Here is a 14,311-nt window from a genome sequence, read left to right as displayed (position 1 = left end):
ACATGAAAACTTACAATTACTTATCTTGGCCCTTTGGGATCTCGGAGACCACTTCAACACTTGGCCGGGGGCTCAGCGGAGCTGATATTGTGCTTTATTCTAATGAGAAAGATTTCATAATAAGGATTTGGAGAAGGGGCAGAGGGATAGCAGAGCAGGGAGAGGCTGTTGCTGCTACTAGGGGGTCATACCATGGGGGAGTAATAAAGCCCACCATAATGCCCCCTTCCCTAGTAGAAATAATTCTCCTTTTAATGTGACAGTGCAAAAAATACCCCCTTGTAATGCCCCCAGTTGAGCTAATGTCCCCATAATGTCCCAGTATAAAATACCCCTATATAGTGCCCCCAGTAAATTCCCCCATTGTGCTCCTTTCCCCCCTTCCTGCTAGTGCCCCCCATAATGTACCAGTTTAAAATGCCCTATATATAGTGCCCCAGTAGATGCCCTCAGTGTCCGGCCTCTGATAGGCTGCCGGCCTACTGTCCCCCATAATGCCCCCCAATAATGTGCCAGTAAGTGTCCCCATAGATGCCCCCCATCATGTGCCAGTATCAAGTGCCTCTCTCCTCCCCGCCACATGTCCCAGTATCATAGTGCCATCTCCCCCCCAATGTGCCAGTATCAAGTGCCTCTCTCCTTCCCACCCCCCATGTGCCAGTATCATAGTGCTATCTCCCCCCCACATGTCCAGTATCATAGTGCCATCTCCCCCCCCCCAATGTGCCAGTATCATAGTGCCAAACCCCCCCATGTGCCAGTATCAAGTGCCAACCCCCATGTGCCAGTATCAAGTGCCTCTCTCCTTCCCCCATGTGCCAGTATCATAGTGCCATCTCCCCCCCAAAAAAAGTGCCAGTATCAAGTGCCTCTCCTTCCCACCCCCCATGTGCCAGTATCATAGTGCCATCTCCCCCCCAATGTGCCAGTATTAAGTGCCTCTCTCCTTCCCACCCCCCATGTGCCAGAATCATAGTGCCAAACCCCCCCATGTGCCATTATCAAGTGCCAACCCCCCCATGTGCCAGTATCAAGTGCCTCTCTCCTCCCCCCCCATGTCCCAGTATCATAGTGCTATCCCCCCCCCAAAAAAAAGTGCCAGTATCAAGTGCCTCTCTCCTTCCCCCATGTGCCAGTATCATAGTGCCATCTCCCCCCCAAAAAAAGTGCCAGTATCAAGTGCCTCTCTCCTTCCCACCCCCCATGTGCCAGTATCATAGTGCCATCTCCCCCCCAATGTGCCAGTATTAAGTGCCTCTCTCCTTCCCACCCCCCATGTGCCAGAATCATAGTGCCAAACCCCCCCATGTGTCATTATCAAGTGCCAACCCCCCCCCCATGTGCCAGTATCAAGTGCCTCTCTCCTCCCCCCCCATGTCCCAGTATCATAGTGCTATCCCCCCCCCCCCCCCCCAAAAAAAAGTGCCAGTATCAAGTGCCTATATATTACATTCATATATACCCTGCACGTGTAGAGGCACTTTTATTATATTTACATTTAGTCATAGACTACTGATTGCCTACTCTTGACAGGTGCATTAATATCTTTATTGGTTTAAAATTTAACTTTTATTTTTACTTTCTTAATAATAAATGTTTTTTTATATATCTAACCTACTGTATTAAAACTGTCTCCTGGACACCCATATGTGTGCGTCTATTATTTATTTGTTCCCTTCTGACATTATATTTACAGTAGTAGTCTATTAATGGCAGTCACTCTCTTATAGCGAACTCTTAGTGGTTGTTGCTAATGGCTATATAAATACTTTATTTGTAACCTTATGTTATGAACTAAAATTATTAGAGGCTGATTTTTATTATTGGGACTCTTTGGTTGTTAGTAGAACTGACTTCTTGCCCTTATTTCTATGGCCGCAGGTTACAACTCTCACTTCCTCATAAAGGGTTAGTTCCTCACATGTATATAAATTTAGTTACTTTTCTTGTAGTGCTGCTGCTAATTCTACTGCTGCCCTCTGATAATTTATTAAATGTTACTCTTGCTGTGAAAATGTTGCCATTTTCCTGACGATTGATTGCGGCAGGTCTACACTTTCTGCCTGTAAACAGTCTGCTTTCCGCTCCTTCTATTAACTTATATTGTTTATCATGTCGGCACGGTGACTTTCTAAGCTGCCTGTTAGCTCGCCAGGTCTTTACACACTGTTAGCTGGGTGCCCTGAAGTCTAAAAACTAATTACTGCCCCCCGACATGTTTTGCCATATCCATGGCGTCTACAGGGGATCGGGCAGACTCCCCCCATGTCCCAGTATCATAGTGCCATCTCCCCCCCCCCAAAAGTCCCAGTATCAAGTGCCTCTCTCCCCCCATGTCCCAGTATCATAGTGCCATCTCCCCCCCAAACGTGCCAGTATCAAGCGCCTCTCTCCTCCCCCCTCATGTGCCAGTATCATAGTGCCAACCCCCCCATGTGCCAGTATCAGGTGCCAACCCCCCTCCCCCCATGTGCCAGTATCAAGTGCCTCTCTCCTCCCCCCGCCCATGTGCCAGTATCATAGTGCCAACCCCCCATGTGCCAGTATCAGGTGCCAACCCCCCTCCCCCCCATGTGCCAATATCAGGTGCCAATCCCCCTCCCCATGTGCCAGTATCAAGTGCCTCCTGCTCCCCCCATGTGGCAGTAACAGTCGGGTATTAAAAATAAAAACGTATACTTGCTTGCGATGCACCCTCTTCCTGTGTCCCGCGCTGTATGAGTCAGTGCTTGTGTATTCTAATTTAGCCTGTATTTCAGAAAATTTTCTGCTAGGATTCAAACCCACGACCTTCTGTACCAGAGGCAAAGCACTTACCCACACAGCCATTGGAGCTGCATACCTGCATGACTGAAAAAATAGGAGACTTCTACTGTAGACTCTGTTATAGCTGGCTAAGTGTACATCTATACATATGACAGCTGCCCCAACACACCCAGCACTGCTATATCTCTATATGACAGCTGTCCCAGCACACTCAGCACTGCTATATCTCTATATATGACAGCTGCCCCAGCACACACAGCACTGCTACATCTATACACATGACAGCTGCCCCTGCACACTCAGCCCTGCTATACCTATATATCTCTAACTATTACAATACAGTAGACAGATATATAGAGATATAGAGAGCTGAGTGTTGGTTTCACAAAATTCACATAAAATACTTTAAAAAAAAGAAAAATATTACAAACTATTATTTACAAAACATTTGCAATAGTATAATGCCTTCTATTTTCATAGTAAAGTAGTTTACGCATTAATTTGAACTAGACTGTAACTTTAATAAAATAAAATAATAATCAGCAGAGATAAGGAGTAGAGGCCCCTCTCAACAGCCATCATCCTTCTCGAGAGCCTATAGGCTTTATTAAAAATCCACCCATATCATATACTGTTATCCACATCTTGCCTCTCTCTCATCCTCCAGCAGAAAATTGCAACAGCCTGAGTTTCTAACTGTCACGCTTGTGTGTGGGAGGAAAAGGGGATACCGGAATAAGGTCTGGAAACTAGGGAAGGAAAATGGACACCTCCTAAAGAAAACTCTAACTCCAGTCCTGACAGACTACTAGTATAAACAGGAAGGTAGGCAAGTTCATACACCAGATACCTAGAATCCTATCTCACCCTATAGGACCTGGAACTAATGTCAGGACTGAGTCTACCTGTTCCTCCAAAGGGAAGGACGAACAGGCATGACAAACAACAGGGAAAGGCAACACACACACACATATATATAAACAAAATACAAAAGGGAAAGGAAACACTTATCTTCAGTGAAGCTTTGGTAGCACCAGGAACTCAGCCGAGAACCAAACACAACTCCAACAGAAGCTATAAACCGCATAGCATAGTGGGAGAAACAACAAAAAATAGAGAAGGTAAAATGACCACAATAACCACACCTGGGGATAGAAGGTGCGGCGAGCAGCAGAAACAACACAGACGTCATTTGATCCAAAAGGAAAACATGTCAGATCAAACCACGTGTTGCCAGTCTCACAGCTCTCCTGCCACCTGTCGCAAGAACGTCCATATGTCTTGGTACATTCGTGACATCGACTTTAGGAAACGTCCGGTCAAGGAGCAATTAAATTTACACTGCCTGGCCCTATCAATCAAAGTGGAGAGGGTGCAGCAGTTGCAGAGAGGGCAGAGCATTTAGGTGTAGCAGCAATGCCCCCGTTGCTCCTAGAGGCAGTGCCCACATATGTATTTTTTTATGCTGCTTTGCTGCTACAGTTTCTATATCGCCCAGCTGACACATCACAAGGCAACCTCACTCAGTATATCTACACAAGAGAAGATTTATCTCAGAATAGGTAGGAATTAGCTTTTACCTATTCTTTACTTGAATTTTTTATTACATTACTTCTATATTTACTCTACTTCAAAATTTGTATAATATCAGTATGAAAGAAAGTCATTAAAAAATAAAATTATAATAATTCAAAGAATACTATTATTATTAATCCTGTAGTGACCACCATTATGCCTTTTTACAGAGGTCATTAAGGGGCCTTAAAATGGGGGCCTGCTTTTTTATGGCTGCCCAGTCTAAGTGCTGCACAGGTCTCCTATGCAGCAGAGAACGGTGGCTCTCTCATGAGATCCGTGCTCGTGCTGTAATGGCCCAGATCGGCAGAAGCAGCAATCATGGCCATTTAACTCATTAGATGCCACGGGCAATAGCGCCCTCGGCGTGTAAGAGGTTACAGAGGAAGTGAACTCCCTCTGTCTCCCATCGGCACCCCACGAACGAGATTGCAGGGTGACGATGTCTGTGCACACAGGTCAGGGCCTAGTTTCGTGTATTAGTGGAAAAAGAATAAATACAGTATATTTGCCGCTCAGCGGTGCAGTTATCTGTTCTAAAGCCTTTTGTGGCATGTATTAGCGGAAAAAGAAAAAAGATATTTGTCGCTCAGCGGTGCAGTTATATGTTTTAAAGCCCTTTTTGGCATGTATTAGTGGTAATTAAAAAGAGCTTATTAACCATTGTGTGCTGAAGTCAGGAGTTTTTGGGGGTGCTTTAATTTCCTTTTTATTTATTTATAGGATCTAAAAGTATGTCAGACAGAGAAGTGCCAGGCTCTGCACAGGGGAGTGGCAGAGGCCTAAATGTTTCTGACACAGGCAGAGGCGGCAGCAGAGTAATGGGGTGTGGCAGCAGGGGTCGCAGCGACAGGCCTGAGCTCCCGGTGTCATCTAGCAGTCGTGTCTTGACCAGCAACCCAGCAGTTCTTGAATGGTTGACTCGGTCACCCACTTCATCCCAAGTGACATCAGACACCCCCATCCAAGAGTCGGTGGGTTCCTCTGACACGCCGCTTAGATGGTATGGCGCGGGAGCAGGCCCTGTGCCCCTCCTGTCCTGAACCTTCTTTTGTCATTTTCAGGTCCCTCAGCGCGAGAAGTATTATATGTCGTAGGTTCGGATCCAATTTTTAGCAAGGACAAGCTACTAAAGGACTGTCAGCAGCTACTGCCCAGCCAAGATCTGGAGAAGACATTTGCCGCTTCCTCCGGTAGGCGTGACCAGGAGTCAGCAGGGTGGCAGCAGTGGGAGGTCGGTGAACAAACATGCCCAGGTTAGACCACCCGCTTTGCGGGAGCCTTCTTGCCCGGGAAGTAACGGTGCACTGGTTAATGGAGGCAGCGGAGGTAGCAGTCAGTCAGTGTGTAGTGTTGGGGGTGAAATCACCTACTCGGCCCTGTGGCAGTTTTTTGTTAAGCCGTTGGAGGAGGTGAACACGGCCATATGTAGAATCTGCGGGCAGAAGGTAAAGAGTGGCGGGAGTGCCAATGTTGGCACTATGGCCCTGCGTCAACATGTGCAGCGTCGCTATAAAGTGGCCTGGGAGGAACCGTGGCTCTGATGTGGTGGTCCAGCCTGCCAAGGCTCCACCACCTCAGTCGAAGGAAGCTGTCTGTCCTTCTCATCATCTGCTGGTCCTGATGCTCCTGCTTCTCGCCCTCCTACTCGTCGTCAGTCATTCCATCAGCAATCGATCACTAAAGCGATTGCCAAGAGACAACAGTATGCGTTGTCCTGTCCAAGTTGCTTGTGCTGCAGTCCCTTCCTTTCCAAGTGGTGGACTCTGCACCTTTCAGAGAACTGATGGCTTCTACCAAGCCGAGGTGGAGAGTCCCAAGCCGTCATTTCTTTGCAAAAAAGGCAGTACCAGCGCTGCACACACATGTAGAACAGAAGGTGGGCCAGTCCTTGCTCCTGACTGTGTCTGCCAAAGTGCACGGCATTACCAACGTGTGGAGCTCTAACTACAGTCAGGGACAATACATATCCTTTTCTGTCAACTGGGTGAATGTGGTTCCTGCACAGCCACACCAGCAACTTGGTCAGGTGACGCCGCTTTCGCCTCCACGTTGCCACGCCCTTGGTCCTGCAACAATGTCCGCCTCTGCCTCCTCATCCTCCACTGTGTCTCAGCCTCCACTGCAGGGACAATTCACAGTGCCCCTCCAGCATACCACATGTGCAGGGCATGGCGGTGTCATGCTGTTCTGGGCCTTATTTGCCTGGGCGAACATAGAAACATATAATGTGTTGGCAGATAAGAACCATTTGGCCCATCTAGACTGCCCAATATACTGAATACTATGAATAGCCCCTGGCCCTATCTTATATGAAGGATGGCCTTATGCCTATCCAATGCATGCTTAAACTCCTTCACTGTATTTGCAGCTACCACTTCTGCAGGAAGGCTATTCCATGCATCCACTACTCTCTCAGTAAAGTAATACTTCCTGACATTACTTTTAAACCTTTGCCCCTTCAATTTAAATCTATGTCCTCTTGTAGCAGTTTTCCTTCTTTTAAATATTCTCTCCTCTTTTACCTTGTTGATTCTCTTTATGTATTTAAAAGTTTCTATCATATCCCCTCTGTCTCGTCTTTCTTCCAAGCTACGGAGTCACACAGGGGAGGAACTGCTCCATGTCCTTCATCAAGAAATCAAATTCTGGCTTTCTTCGGCACAAATCAAAATCAAAACCATGGTGAACGACAACCAGAAGAACATGGTATCGGCGCTGCATCAAGGGGGGCTGAGCCATGCTCCCAGCATGGCACACATGTTCAATCTGGTTGTCAAGTGGTTCCTGAAGTCTTCCACCCATCTGCAAGACATCCTAAAAATGGGCAGGAAACTTTGCATACTCTTCAGCCACTCGAACACCGCAAAGCACACCCTCCTTGAGTTGCAGCGGCAGAACAGCATTCCCTAACATAGGCTGATATGCAACATTTCCACTCGCTGGAATTCTACTCTCCATATGTTGGACTGACTGTACGAACAGAGAAAGGCCATCAACAATTTCCTGATGATCCAAGTGGACAGGAGTACTCTCCTGTGTAACTTCGATGTCAGCCAGTGGCAGCTCATGCGTGACACCTGCTGTTTGTTCAGGCCCTTTGAGGAGGCCTTGTTATTTGTTAGTCGCCAGGACTACAGGATGAACAATGTCATTCCATTGCTTCATGTCCTGGAACAGATGCTGGTAAATCTGGCTGGTCAGGGGACTAGAGATGTGGCTCTTAGATCTCACGGCCACATGAGCCCTGTGGGGGCTGAACTGGAGGAGGAGGAGGACGTTGGAGGACAGGCAATGTGTAGTGAAATGGGTGGTTTTTCTACACAGGTGATAGGAGAGGAGAAGCAGGTGGAGAAGGACCAGCCAGAGGAGCTACAGGGTGATGAAGCAGAGGACCCAGACACACTGGAGATGGAGGCAGGGAGTCCCTCCAAATCACTTACGCAAATGGCCTGCTGCATGCTCACTTGCTTGGGTAGTGACAGACGAATTGTCACCATTCGACAGAGGGATGACTTCTGATTCTCCATCTTGTTGGACCCTCGCTACCAGTCCAAAATGGGGGCCTTTTTTACACCTGCTGAGAGGGAGGACAAACTGTTATAGAGACAGCCTATGTAGTCAGTTGGCCGCTGCCTATCTGTGCCATCGTCCATCCTCTTACATCTGCCCAGTGGGGGCCCTCTGCGCTCACGTTCCACTGCCATGGCTGATGGGGAGGGGTGGGGTCGCAGGAGCAGTACCAGCTTCATCAGCAGCAGCCTGAGTCTAGAGTCGCTGATGAGTAGTGTTGATCACGAATATTCGAATTGCGAAGTTTAATCGCGATTATCGGCACTTTGAGAATTCGCTAATATTTCTAATTTCGCAAAATATATTCGTAATTGCGAATATTACATTTTTGTGAAAATACCAGTTTATGCGAATCTTTATGCGAATTTTCGCAATCAAGAAAATAATGCCTGGAGATCATGAATTCTCGAATTCTCGAATATATGGCGAATATTCGCCCAAATATTCGCGAAATATCACGAATTCGAATATTGCCCCTGCCGCTTATCACTACTGATGAGCAGCTTTCTTTACCCGGATAATGAAGAAACTCTTCACCAGCAGCAGCATCTACACCTGGAGCAGAACCTGAACCAGCAGGTGGTGGGATACTTGGAGTGTACCCTGCCATCCGACATTGATGATCCACTGGGCTACTGGGCAGCCCAACTGGATTTGTTACCGCAACTGGCCGAGTTTGCCCTAGAAAAGCTGTCCTGCCCGGCCAGTAGTGTGGCATCAGTGCGTGTGTTTAGTGTCCCTCTGTGGCCTCCTGATGCTGCCGCCACCTCCAAACTCTGTCATTGGGCTAATCTGTGGACTTCTCATGATGTTCGCACCCTCCCCACTTCATGACTGGGCCACTATTTTGCCTTGCGGCCTAGCTGACATCATTATTTATTTGACCCTTCTTCTGATCTGTCAGAAGGAAGGAAAAATGAGACGCACAACGGATCCTGTCTGTGTAGCAGCTGTGAGGCCCGTATGGTCCCATTAGAATTGGCTTGTGATTTGGTAGCCAAAAGCAGGAATGGGTACAAAACAAAGAAGACATGCAAATATTCTATTCACGTCTTCTCTGTTTTGGATCCACTCCTGTTATTTTTGGCATTAGCAATACTGATGGATTACTGACCTAATGCTAACTGAGTGAAGGTGGATGCTCCACAGACAGGATCCGTTTTTTGTGGATTATTGTTCTGATGGATCAGAAGAAGGGCAAATTAATCAGTGACGTCGACACAAACTTACTGCTGACACCCTCTCCACTCTGTCGGGGGGCTCTACTTGTATAAGCGTTTAATAGAACATGTTCTGTAGGCTCCTATGTGGAATCAGCTGATGATCTTTTTGGCGCTAACATCAAACCTGTAAGGCTGAGTTCATACTTCAGTTATTTGGTCAGTTTTGGCCCCGTTACTGCCCAATTAAGTGAAATGTGCAGTGCTTCTAAGAGCGACCGCCTGTCATCTGTATGTCATACTGATTCACAGTATAATTTCACTACCACAGCAGACTTACTATGAGTGTTACTGCAAGACTCAGTGTTCTACACCACTATAAAGGCTCTCTGCAGCCAGGAAATAGCTGTTTTTTAACGGGATTCGCCGCCAATAAATTCTGATCAAACAGAATTTTTTCAAAAAAAATGTGTCGAACCGACTAATTGATTTTTTTTTTTATTTGCTCATCTCTAACAATCACATAATACCATTGAGAAAAATATAAAACATTATAATTTTAACAATAAGTGAAATATAACAATATGTTTCTATAAAACCATTGAAATCTATGCTGGAAAATAACAGTAAAATGGTCAAATAAATCTCAGGCTCTCTAATTTGATTTTGTACTCCTTTGGCAAGACAGCCAAATGGTTTGGATGCCCTCCAGTGATCTACAGTATATAAAACTGCTGATCCATGTCTGGCAGAGCTTACAGAATATAATCCATGAATGCTGCTGTATTGTGTTTTTTTCTTTATAATGAAGATTAGACTTTTTTCACTCTATATACACTGGTGCATTAATTAGGCAGTTAAGTAGTTTTTTTGGTATTTAGAGACACACTGCAATTTTAGAAGTACACAGGAACAATATACTAATACTTAGATTCCATTGCCCATTGACTTGTTTCAGTATGATGGTCCAGCAACAAACATATAGATTTAGAAAGTGCACTGCCTATTTTAGAAGTTTTGGCACAAAAACACTTGTGGCACATTAGAGTTGGTCAGGGGTGCAGAGGTAGCAGTCACTTGGGGCAGGACAGGAGCCTGAGGGGGCCCAAAGACCCTTTTGGTGCATAAGTAATATTGAAAGTGCATGCAGGTGAAATTACACGTCTGCCTGGAGGAAAGGGGTTAGGTCAAAAATGTGACACGTGGGGGAAGTGGTTTAAATGTTTGCCTCAGGCAGTACAAAGGCAGTGTGTTTCCCTGCCCTTGGCCACAAAGCACTGAGGGAAGGGGGGCCCAAGCTGAACTCTTGCACCAGGGCCTATGAGCCTTTAGCGACGCCTCTGGCTTTGATTTAAATTTATGTTGTGTTGTTCCTTTTGTAGAGGTTAGATATTTGTGGACATTATTAGTGGAAGGCCATGTGGAGGTCCAGAACCTTATAAGGTCTGTAGTAGCAAAATCTAAACTTTAGCAAATGATCAACTTAAATAATTACATTCAATAAATAGTGGCAAAAAGTGGCATAAATGGTAAAATATTTGCTCACTGGCTCAACTAGGGTTTCTTGAATGTGTTCAAATAGCTCAAAAAGGGGATGGACCTTAGTGGAGTTGTATGGCTTCACAGTCAATGCCCCCATGGTCTAAGATGGACCATTTTGCACTAAACTTGTGCCACAATTCTGGACTAAAGTTCTTCCTCAAAGTAAGCCAATCAATAGGTGGTATAGAATCAGAGAAAAGTGTCTATGCATGAACCACATTTATCATCCAACCTGAGCCACTGTGATAAATTTGATGCAGGTCTACATTAATGACGGACGAACATCGGCCAGGATGTTCGCGAACCCCGCGTTCGCAGCGGACCCTATCCCTTTAATGGCAGGCAAACCTGAAAAACCTTCAAAAAGCCAGCAAACACTTACTAGAAGTATACAAATAGTGATATACTAGAGGGGGATCATTGGCAACAATTCCAACAAAAAATATGTATTTAATCAGGGGCCATTTTTATGCGTATTAAAGAGAAACTCTCAAAAATGTGCCTTGCTGGAGCCTGCAAAATGTTTATTTCCTATTGGTTTGATGAATACAAATGTGCAGCACTCCACATTTTTGCATCCTGCAGAGTCCATTAAAAAAATGCATATGTTAATGTCATTATTTTTTTCTACCATGGAACTGTATGGTGAACGGACGCCACTGTACGGCATCAGTCTGAGGCATCTGTTAACGCATACATTTTTTTTATGCATTAAATGGATGGCAAAAATAGGATGTGAACCCAGCCCTAGTGTCAGAATAAGCACCAGTACACAGCGGAGCAGCGTGGCGGAGAGGAGGCCGCCATGTACTGACAGAGCACTATCTGGTCCTGGTGGTCAGGGATGAAGACTGTGTTTCCCAAGGATCATTTTCTACTGGCAAATACAGGGCACAGTATAATACACTAGAATCTATATAATATAAAGATATTAGCCCTACCCCCGAATAATAATACAATTAGGTGGTCATTTATTATATAGAAATTCGTCTATGTTAGGCGTATTTCTGACACAGATTGTGGCGCAAAGGTCCTTAGCACCACAATCTGAATATTTCTCCTGCTCATGCCAGGTCTAAAAAAATCTGGCAACTAAAATTTAATGTTGATAAGTGCAAGATAATGCACCTGGGGCGTAAAAACCCAAGAGCAGAATATAAAATCAGTGATACAGTCCTAACCTCAGTATCTGAGGAAAGGGATTTAGGGGTCATTATTTCAGAAGACTTAAAGGTAGGCAGACAATGTCATAGAGCAGCAGGAAATGCTAGCAGAATGCTTGGGTGTATAGGGAGAGGAATTACCAGTAGAAAGAGGGAGGCGCTCATGCCGCTCTACAGAGCACTAGTGAGACCTCATTTGGAGTATTGTGCTCAATACTGGAGACCATATCTCCAGAAGGATATTGATACTTTCGAAAGAGTTCAGAGAAGAGCTACTAAACTAGTACATGGATTGCAGGATAAAACTTACCAGGAAAGATTAAAGGACCTTAACATGTATAGCTTGGAAGAAAGACGAGGCAGAGGGGATATGATAGAAACCTTTAAATACATAAAGGGGATCAACAAGGTAAAAGAGGAGAGAATATTTAAAAGAAGAAAAAAACTGCTACAAGAGGACATAGTTTTAAATTAGAGGGGCAAAGGTTTAAAAGTAATATCAGGAAGTATTACTTTACTGAGAGATTAGTGGATGCATGGAATAGCCTTCCTGCAGAAGTAGTAGCTGCAAATACAGTGGAGGAGTTTAAGCATGCATGGCATAGGCATAAGGCCATCCTTCATATAAGATAGGGCCAGGGGCTATCCATAGTATTTAGTATATTGGGCAGACTAGATGGGCCAAATGGTTCTCAGCTGCCGACACATTTTATGTTTCTATGTTTCTATGTGTGGGCAGGGAAAGGGATGCAGTAATGGCCATCCATTTATTGGTAACCACCACCATACATTGACCGGATAACACCTCTGTACAGAGAATGGATAACATCGCCATACTGTGACCGGATAAAAGGATATAAGCGGGCACAGTACAGGGAATGACTTGGGGCACTGCACAGGGTGTGGTAAGAGGGCACAATGCAGGGTGTAAGGGGGCACAGTATGGGGTCTGGTAGTTAGGAGTAGCGGATGCAGTATAGAGGCAAAGTACACAGTACACAATCAAACAGCGGTGTTTATTCACACATTGGTGTTTAACAAAGTGCAGATAAGGTATATCACAAAACACAGGTGGCTTGGTGTTTGTTCACACACAAGGAAAGTCCATAAACAATAAAAAGTCACCTTTTCTCCTGGGTGTTAGTTCACACCCTGTTAGCAGTTCAGCCTCATCAAGCCCACAGGCGGTCTGAGTCCTCCAGCCCGGCTCAAGACACCAATCCCAGCACAGCCCTTAGTTCACAGCACACAGACTCCTGAGCTCCACTGTCAGAGGGAGGTAAATTCACACACCTGGCAGTGCTGGCTTGATTTTATGCCTGGCAAAACCCGTCCTGGAACATGGGGAGTAGTCACCCACCCAGCACTTTGACTACTCCCAGTAATAGCCGTCCCGGATCAGCTATGACAGCCATGCTAACTCTCAAGGTGTCAATTAGCAATAGCTGTTGCTGACACATAAAATACTGGCTCTTACTTTACCGAAGTCAGGAACCTCGGTGACACATACTTTCCATCCACAACGATTCCAGGTACCTTCTTACAGGGGTGACGGGCACAGTATGGGGAGGGGGCACAGTCACATGACCCTGTGACATTACAAGGTCCTTATGGTGAATGCGGTTCATACGCCACCATAATAAGGGGCAGAGGAGTGAGACAAGATTGTGATTATGTAGCTAGAGATTAAAAAAATTAACTGTCGGTCAGTACAGGCCACAAAAATGAGGCAATAGGCATTCACCTGACAGCAAAGAACTTTGGATTCTGTGGCTGGAGGTACATTAGGCGGTCACAGGATAAATATGTAACTGTCGGCCAGTATGGGCCCCAAAAATTAGGCAATAGACATTCACCTGACAGCAAAGAACTTTGGATTCTGTGGCTGGAAGTACATTAGGCGGTCACAGGATAAATATGTAACTGTCGGCCAGTATAGGCCCCAAAAATTAGGCAATAGGCAGGGGCGTAGCTATAGGGGGTGCAGAGGAAGCAGTCGCTACCGGGCCCAGGAGTCTGAGGAGGCCCAAAGACCCTTGTGCCACATAAGACACTGGCATTATAGAAAGTGTATGCTGGTCAAGTTACCCCTCTGGCTGGAGGTAAGGGGTTAGGTTAAGAATTTGGCATGAGGGGGTGCCCTTTCAATGTTTGCCTCAGGCAGCAGGAAGGCTATGTGCTCTCCTGCCCCTTGCCAACAAGCACTGAGGGATGGGGGCCCAAGCTGAACTCTTGCACCAGGGCCCATGAGCTTTTAGCTACGCCCCTGGCAATAGGCATTCACCTGACCGCAAACAACTTTGGATTCTGTGGCTGGAGGTATATTAGGCGGACACAGGATAAATATGAAACTGTCGGTCAGTACAGGACCCAAAAATTAGGCAATAGGCATTCACCTCACAGCAAATAACTTTGGATTCTGTGGCTGGATGTACATTAGGCAGTCACAGGATAAATATGTAACTGTCTGCCAGTTCAGGCCCCAAAAATGAGGCATTCACCTGACATAAAAGGCCTTTTATGCCGCTGTAA

The sequence above is a fragment of the Bufo gargarizans genome, chromosome 1, assembly GCF_014858855.1.
Source record: "Bufo gargarizans isolate SCDJY-AF-19 chromosome 1, ASM1485885v1, whole genome shotgun sequence".
Lineage (NCBI taxonomy): Eukaryota > Metazoa > Chordata > Amphibia > Anura > Bufonidae > Bufo > Bufo gargarizans.
The sequence above is the reverse complement of the archived record's forward strand: the minus strand, read 5'-3'. Positions refer to the sequence as shown.